This window comes from Zalophus californianus, chromosome 14 (assembly GCF_009762305.2).
Source record: "Zalophus californianus isolate mZalCal1 chromosome 14, mZalCal1.pri.v2, whole genome shotgun sequence".
Classification (NCBI taxonomy): Eukaryota; Metazoa; Chordata; class Mammalia; order Carnivora; family Otariidae; genus Zalophus; species Zalophus californianus.
In genome coordinates this window covers 7664897-7673297 of record NC_045608.1, presented here as the reverse complement: position 1 = coordinate 7673297, position 8401 = coordinate 7664897, and the positions used below count along the sequence as shown (strand labels likewise).

General features: G+C 57.1%; 1 long non-coding RNA gene across 1 annotated transcript; it reads right to left on the bottom strand.

Annotated features, from left to right (window-relative positions):
* Positions 1 to 81: 81 nt before the first annotated feature.
* Positions 82 to 8181, bottom strand: LOC113912969. Its single transcript, XR_003517052.2, has 4 exons — positions 6689 to 8181; positions 6550 to 6573; positions 4984 to 5097; positions 82 to 4704 (listed from the first exon to the last, which is right to left on the bottom strand). It is a non-coding gene; the product is annotated as an uncharacterized LOC113912969 (long non-coding RNA).
* Between the last annotated feature and the right edge of the window lie 220 nt (positions 8182 to 8401).

Below are 8401 nucleotides of genomic sequence, written 5' to 3'. Positions count from 1 at the left end.
GGCATTGGGTGGGAAGGCCACCCGCTGGGTCAAGCACCCACCCCCCCCAACAAATTTACAGCAACTCATTCATTCCTTTTTTGCAACACAAGTTTATTGAGAGGCAACTGTGCTCCTGCCTGCAAGGCGCTGTCTTGGGGAAGCAGTCTGAAGGAGTCTGGGAGATGTGAACAGTTAGAGAGACAAGAACCTCTGTAGGGTCCAGGGAAGGTTGAGCCTCAGCCAGGCAGTGCTGGGAGGGCAGACCAGGGGAAGCAGGATGGGCACCCTGGGCAAAGGCATGGTGGCAGGAAAACCCCATCAGGTTCCACAGCGCCTGGGCGGCGAAGACCAAAGATGGTTGTCAAGGTAACTGGGGTTAGATCAGGGAGGGCGGCCTTGCTGCCAGGCTCAAGAGGGGTGTCTGGACAGAAAGCTCCTGAAAAGAAGCGCCCAGCCAAAGCCGGGCCCTCAAGCTCTCTCTCTGGTGACCCAAGAGGAACTGACTGGCTGGTGAGGCAGGGCTGGGGTCAGGTTTCCACAGTGGCAGCCTGAGGCTGGCAGGAGAGGCAGGACGGACAGGCCTCTGAGTGAGGGGCCGCCTGCTTACCTTCACAGCCAGCCCCAGGCCCGACCCTGAATCAGGGACCCCTAAAGCTCGGGGGCGGGGGGGGGGAACTGGAAGGCAAGAGGAGGAGGGGCCGGGGGGAGAATTCAGTTAGGAGCGTCACCGCACTCTTAGCAAACTGTCACCTTGGGGTTCACCACATCTCCTGACTTTCCTCAAAATCCTGGACCTCAAGTTTCCATTTTCTCCACCTGAGAAACAGGACTCTGACCCCAACTTAAGACAGAACAAATGGCTTCCACAAAACTGAGGCGGGGGAGGGGAGGAAAGGAGAGGCTTCCCAGCCCTGCCTGCATCCGGGCAGAACAGCTGACACTGGCCCCAGCCGGCCTGCCCACCCACCCACGCCTGACCAAGAGGCTGGCAGAACCCCAGCCTGACCCGGCCTGGAGTGTGTTTGATTTGGACTCAGCTCCAGTGGTGAAGAGGCTGGATCTGTACCTAAAAATACCCAGGAGCCAGGCCAGCTGCTGAGAGCTTCCTCAGAGGCAGCTGGGCCAGGGCAGGCCAGCTGAGGAGCTGGGTCTGCCCACACGCCTGGGGAGAACGTGCTCCCTTACCTGTCAGATGTTCTGAGGACGCAAGTCATTCACCTTCTATTCACCAGGAATTCCTGGAGAGGTTTAGGAAAGCAAGAAAGATTCTTTAAATTGGATCTTAACATAGAGCTGTTGGACACAGAAGCCTCGGGGAGGCCAGGTAGCATTTGTGGGGGGAATTCATTCGGCCAGTGCTACAGTAAGGCCAACTGAGACCAGGAGAGAAGTAAGGGCCAGATCCACTTCTGTCTTTTCAGAGCAAGGTCTGCCCAGCATAGGTAAGGAAGTTAACGACAATTCTTCCAGCTTATACTTCCCTGGTACATGAGAACATCCTAAGCGGTCACCTCACACCTGAGGGACCGGTCATCCACCCCAGATGAGACAGAAGACACTGAGATATTCTTTGAGGTACCAGAGATGGGAGGTGGCCGGGGTTGGCCGGGGAGTCAAGGACTCTCTCCAGGGCTCAGTACCTGGTGGTGCTGGTGGGGAGGTCATGCTGAAACACAAAAAGCTCCCCTCACAAAGCCAGACTCAGAGACGGCTCAAAAGGTCATCCTCCACCTCCTTCCTCCTGGTTCACATGCGGAGACCTCAGCTCCCAGAGGGGCGGGGACTTGCTGAGGTCATGGCCAGCTGGAGACAGCGCTGGACCCAGGCGGCCTCCAAGATGGCGGGGTGCCTCTTGCCACAGTCCAGGCAGAGGCAGTCTCCACCCAGAGGGTCCAAAAGGTCGTATTCCAGGCTGGGGCTCCCGGTGGATGAGCCGGAAGAGGCGGGACCCTGGTGTCCAGTAGCTAGGCAGGTCCAGCCACCTCCCAGCCTTGGGCCGCCCTTCCGCTGGCGTGGCCCTCTCCAGGCTGGCCCCACCGGATTGGCGCCAGGAGCAGCCCCGCCCTGAGCTCACGGGGCGACCGGGGGGCGGGGCCAACCTCTGAGCCAGGAGGAACCACAGCCGGAGGACAGACAAGCTGCTGCGCCCCTCCCTGCCCCCCCCGGGGGGGGGGCGATGGGGGTGCGGTGGGGGGACAAAGAAAGGTGAAAGAGGTAAAGAAGAGAGGGAAGTGGGGAGGGGGTATGACCCTTACAGGTCACCGGGACACCTCTCCCTCCCAAAAATCACATCCAGACCACAGGTTCGCACCTAATTGCTCCCTAATTGTTCCGAGGGCGGGAGTGGAGGACCTGGCTCTAGCCCTCCAGGCAGTGGCTGGGGGGGAGGGGGGGTTTAAATCAATTACTTAACTATCCGATGCCTGTGGGACATAAAGACCCCTGTCTCCAGGAGCCCTAAGGAGTCTATCTAAAGGGATGGCAGACACCCTCAGGCAGCAAGTCAGTCACCTGAGGATCAAGGGGGTTGAAAGAGCAATTCAATAGCAGCACCGAACTTGAAATCTTGATTCCGGGCCAGAGTGGAAGGAAGACGCGCACGGGATATGAAGAACATGAGCCTCATCAACTTCTACAAAGCGTCCCCCCCGCCCCCAGAGGGAAGAGGGTCTGGTGCCAGGTGCAGCAGAGGGAACCTCCTTCCCCCACCAGCAAAAGATGGACCAAACCCAGCTTAGTGGGGCTGTAGACCCTCGTGGGGCCAAGGGAAGGGGGCCAAAAGGAGCCAAGAGCACCACGCTGGTTACTTTCAACCAGACAGCTTTCCCAGCTTCCTGGCAGTGATGCCTGGCACGGGAGGAAGCCCAAAATAACCCAGACAGCTGGGGTGGGGGGTGCCATGGACACAGGCGATGGGCTGCAAGTCAAGACACCTGGAACCCATCCTGGCTGCCAGTGGTGGCCTCGTGACCTTGGGTGAGTCACTTCTACTCTCTGGGACCCCAGATCATGACCCACTCATGGAACAGCTGGGGGCAGGCCACCATTCCGACTCAAACCACACAGGAAGAAAATTGGGGCTGGCTCCCTGCCTACGGAAAGTCAGTCTTCCCCTTTGCCCTGAAGCTTTGCCACGTGCCTCTGGGGTGGGTTGGTGGGGGAGGAGCTCACAGACAGCCCAACCCCCACTCCCTGCAGCCACATGGGAATGGAGGCCAACTAGTGTGAAGCCTGAACGTGAGGCCAAGCCCCCTTAATCACACTTAATCCTCCCACTCCCGTTTCCAGCCTGCGTCTTTATTATCATTTCACACTGGAGACTCACCCAAGGTCACCAGCACAGCCACCAGACTTAGAGCCTCCCTTGATTAAGCGTCAAGATGGCTCTCAACCAAACCTGCAGGTCTAGCCCTTCCGGCTCCCCCAAACTTCAGTTTAGCTCTCACACTGAGGAGTGGGGTAAAAGTAGGCAGGGCTCATCCCACAAGGAAGCCAAACCTCAGTCCAAATGGGGTAGTGGTGCAGATCAGTGGCACCTGGACCCAAATGGTTCATCAAAGTAATCCCTAACTAGAGATCACATGGGGGAGGGATCAGAGATCAAGGGCCACACCACCTCCAGCTGTGGCGCTTCCTGGAGCCAGACAGGAGGAAGCCATGAGCAGTCAGCTTGTGTCAGGAGAGTAAGGAGAGCATTGCCATTACTCGGAAGCTAACGCCTCTATCAGGCGCTGAGCTTGGGGTTTCAAGTGCACTCGCTCCTGTCCCCCTCACAAAACCTCCAGGTGTTACCCAGCCCAAAGGTTCTCAAAGTGTGTCCTCGGATTGCAGCCATCAGCATCACCTGGGAACTAGTTAGAAATCCAAGTTCTCCGTCCCCATCTACTGAATCAAAAACTGGGCCCTGGAGCCGGTCCTAAAGAGCATGCTCAAGACAGGGAATCACTGACCCAGGCCCATTTTTGCACAGGGGCAACGGGGCTCTGAGACTAAGCCTGCTCAAGCAAAGTCACAGCACGTAAATAGCTAGCCAAGTTTCAAATCCCAGTCTGTCTGATTGTAGAAACAGGATTTTTTTGGGGGGGGGGTTTGCAGAGAATGGTGGAATTCCCAGGAATGGGGCGAAGGGTCAAAAAACCTCTTTCTCAGAGGAACCTGGCCCAGCTCTCTGGTAGCGTTCTCCACCTCCCTAGCAGCTAGACATCAGAGGGAAGATACCAGTTCATAGTCACCCACATGTCCCCACTCAGGGCCGGAAGGGAGGGCCAGAGCAGGGCCCGGCTTCCTGGCAGCAGATGGTACCTTTCTGAAGAGGCACCCAGGGCCCTCCCCACCACCACCGCAAAACACAGAACTGGGAAATACTTGCAAGTGCAACCTTCTATGCGTCTCAACACTGCATAGAATTGCACGCCCCAAACTCTTGACAACAGAAGCTGACAGGCGGGGATGGATGGACCCAGCAGGCCCAGCAGGGAGCCGATTTCACACACGCAGTCCCACACATCTGTGTGGGGGAGGGGCTGCAGAACCAGCCTAGCGGGTTTGGGGTGCCCGCCCTCCCTGGGCCCCAGGCCCAAGCCCCCCAAATCTCCCTCGCAGGCTGGCAAAGGACTCACACCTACCTTATTATCAGAGTGAAGTTAGGCCTGCTCACGCTGTCCGAAGGAGGATGGTTCACTCTGGGGGTACCGGGTGGTCGCCCTTTCTCCAGCCAAGAGCCTGACAGGGCAAAGTCGGAGGGTTTGTTAGGGAGTTGATAGCCACAAACCGGGCAGGGTTCCCTTGAGGGAAGAGAGGGAGCCTCACAAAAGCCGCCCCCCCCCCGCCTTTTCCATCCGCCCAGGCGGCCCTCACTCTGGAAAGGATGGGGGGGGTGCGGCTGAGTCACGAAGGTTCAGCCCGGGCGACTAGCAGCAGGAGGCGACTCATCTGCATTTCCAAAGGCCCGCCCCGTCCACATCCCCTCCCTGAGAAAGGGCCGGAGATGTGAGGGCTTACCCTCGAGCCCTCCGCCTCGGGGGATCCCGGGGAAGGCCCGCTCAGCCTTCCCAGGCCGCAAGCCTCCCCCCTCGCCGCCCCCGGCCTCCAGAGCGCAGGGTTGGAGGGTGTGCCCTGAACGACCAAATCAGTAACGTCAGTGACCTCCCGGAGGGCCTCCAGCCCAAACTGGGGACAAAGGGGGCCCCCTACCCTTCGGGCCCGGCTATCACGGCCGTGGAGAGCCAGACTTGGGCGCCGAGGCCCGGGTACGCAGCGGGGCAGCGGGGATCCGACTAGGGTCAGGGCCGGGCCTGGAGGGAGGCTTCCCCCGCCTCGGGAGGTCCCGGTCGGAGTCAGGGGGAGCCTCGAGGCCCCGACCGTCCCCGTGGCCCTTTGCCACTGGCTCCCGCGGCCCCGCCTAGTAGTGAGGCGTCCTCGTGCCCGCAGGGGCCCCCGTGTCGGGAGCGGGGTCCGAACCGGCTGCGGAGCCCGCGCTCGTCGTCGAGGCCTCCTCGGGCCAGGGGCGTCCACGCGGGCGGCGGCCTGGAACGCGGGCGGCGGCGCGCCGGCCTCCCCTCCCCCCCGCCCCCCGCCCGGCTCCGCCGCCTCCCTCCCTCCCTCCTCCCGCCTGGCGCGCAGCAGCCGCCACCGCCCGAGCCGCAGGCGGCGCGCGAAATGGCGCCCGTCTGGCCGCCTCACCCGGCGGAGGCGAGCGCGGGAGCCGCGGCGCGCGACGCCCCCGGGCCCGCGGCCCTCCGCAACAGTATCCGCGACCACCCTCCGGCCTCGGGCGCTGTGCCCTGCGGGCTCTCGGGGCCCGGCCCGGCGAGGGGCGGCCATCAGCCCCGGGCCCCCAACGACAACCGGGCAAGAGCGGAGGAGGAGGAGGAGGAGGGCGGCCGCCATTAGTCACCCACAGCCCGGCCCGCCCTCCTGCTCCCCGGTCCCGGTCCCGGTCCCGGTCCCGGCCCCGGTCCCGGCCCCGGCCCCGGCCCCGCTCTGAACCTGAAAATAAAACTCGTGTTTGGGAGGGAGGAGCGAGCGCGGCCGGGAGAACAGGCACCGCTCGGTGGCAGGCAGGAGAGATGCTGCGTCATGGTGCCAACATGGACGCCGGCCTTTTGTCCTCTTTTGCTTAGGAAGCGCAGGCACGCCCCGGAGCCCCCGAAAAGCCGGCTTCAGAGTGCTAGCCCCACAATCAAAAGAGAAAGAGTTCCTAGGCCGAGCGGGGAAGTTTCCTCGTCTTTTGAGGCCCCCCCCCCCAATCTCCAAAACACTTAAAATTTTTTCCTCCCCATCAAGGCTCAGACCTAGAAAAGCCAGGGGGAATGAGCGCAAGCAGCTCCATGGATGCCCGAGCTCGCTGGGGGAGAGCCTCCCCTCGCCTCCGGGGCAGAAGGGGCAGAAGGGCCTGAGGAGCCCTCCTCGTCCCCCCACCCCTCCCCATCCGGCTGCCAAACATAAAGCTCCAGAAACCTTCTTCTCCCCTCAGCTCCCAAACATCTGCAGCCCTTGGCCTGCTCGAAAAAAGATTTCCTCGAAGGGGCAAAAGGCACTTTTTTTTTTTTTTTTTTTTTAACTTACCCGCTCAGCCCGGTGCCATGGAGTCTGGAAGATCAAGTTGGGCGGAGGTTTTGGACGTGTTATGTAAAAAATATCTTTTGGGGGGATTGTTTAGTTAGGAGTATTGGGGGAATGGTGGTGTCTTTCCTGTTGTTGTTACCTTTTTGTAAGTTACACTCTCATGGCATTTTCTGCTCCTTCCACTTCTGCAAACTTTCCAGGGTTGGGTTGGCAAAAGGCGGCTTCGCTGAGGACTGTTTACTGCTCTGGATATAGCAATGGTGTGATCGTCATTAAGAGACAAAAGGCGAAAACACGGTCAAATCAAACAAAAGGCAAAAGACGCACGGCCATCCCAACCACCATAGAAAATACCCGCGAGTTAACGTTGGTGTTTGGCTCGAACCAGCTAGGACTTGTTTTCCAGTTTTAATCTAGTTTCCTGTGACGGCTTTAGTCTCTGTACACAAAGAGAAGGTCTTCCTTTCCCTCACCCACTCCCCTACCAAGACGAGAAAAACAGAAGTGTTTTTCTTCAAATAGATCGATTTTCAAAGAAAGTGTACGTTACTGGGAAGAAAGCTGACTAGCATTTATGGCTGTAAACATTTTCAAAAGCATAAAGCTAAAACCTTAGCTTTATAAAAAGCAAAGTCGTCTAAAAGCATTTTAACTGGCTTATATTAGACAAGAGCAACAAAGACATACATGCAGATGAAGGTTCAGAAAATTAAGGACATCTCAGCAACATTAACATAGAAACTGCACTGCGTAAGGACAGAATGGATTGGGTACTTACAATGTAAAAGGTTTTTAAAAACTTAAAAAAGAGTAACGACTGCTTACAATTTTTTGTTGCTGCCATTTCGCTAGTCCTAAAACTATACATTTAAAACATTACCTTGTTAAAAAAAAAAGAGCAGAAGGAGTTAATAAGATGGCCAGGTTTAAGTGTTTAATAGAGGAAACTATATATATTTAAAAATTTATTGTTCAGTCAAGAGAATACAGATTAAGACAGCTCCAAGCTCCCCCCACCCACCCAAGAAAAAAAAAGAGGAAAAAAATTAAATATGTCATTTACTTAGGTTTTTTGGAATTCAAAATTGTTAACTGCTGACATTAATGGTGTGCTATGACCTAGTTATACAAGACAAAGATGGATTCCAAGTCATAAGGAAAAATCCAGATCTTTTTAAAAAGTCTTCTTCATTCTTCCAATTGTGAGTCCTTTAGCCTGTTGACAAATGTTAAACACAACACTGAGGCGTCCTGAACTGGATGGTGGAGTCAAAGGAAAAACATTCCCCATTTGCAACAAAGGAAAAACCCACTTGGCCATTTAATTCCATTGCAGAAAAATGGCTCCCCTCATCTGTTGGCCTCTCCTTGGTGTCTGATGAACGATGTTTTGAGATCAGCGTCTAATAACTCAAGCCCTATAGAAGCCGCGCGCTGATTGGCTGCCGCGCCCTGCCGCCCTGCTCCAGCCAATTACCTACCCACGGCCAAATTACAAACCCCGAAAAGAGCCCCAATATGAAATACACCACCACGAAGCCCCAGCAAGGCGGCTCCTTCGCCTCGGCAGCCCAAGAGGAGAGGCAGAGGGGGCTGCAAATGCGTCCCCGCGAAGCCCGGGAGCCTCGGAGTTGAACTCACAAAATGGAAGCCGCGCGCTGATTGGCCGCCGCCACTCCCGGACCTTTAATAAAGAAAGGGGAAGGAAAAGATAAATGCAAAAAAGGGGGACTCTCTCCTCTGCTGGTGGCTGGAGGAAGGGGGGGGGGAGAAGCATGTGTTTAGGACAATTACAGGGCGCTCCTCTCCAAAAATAAAAACAGAGCAAAAAGCTTCTATCACCCAGGTCCAG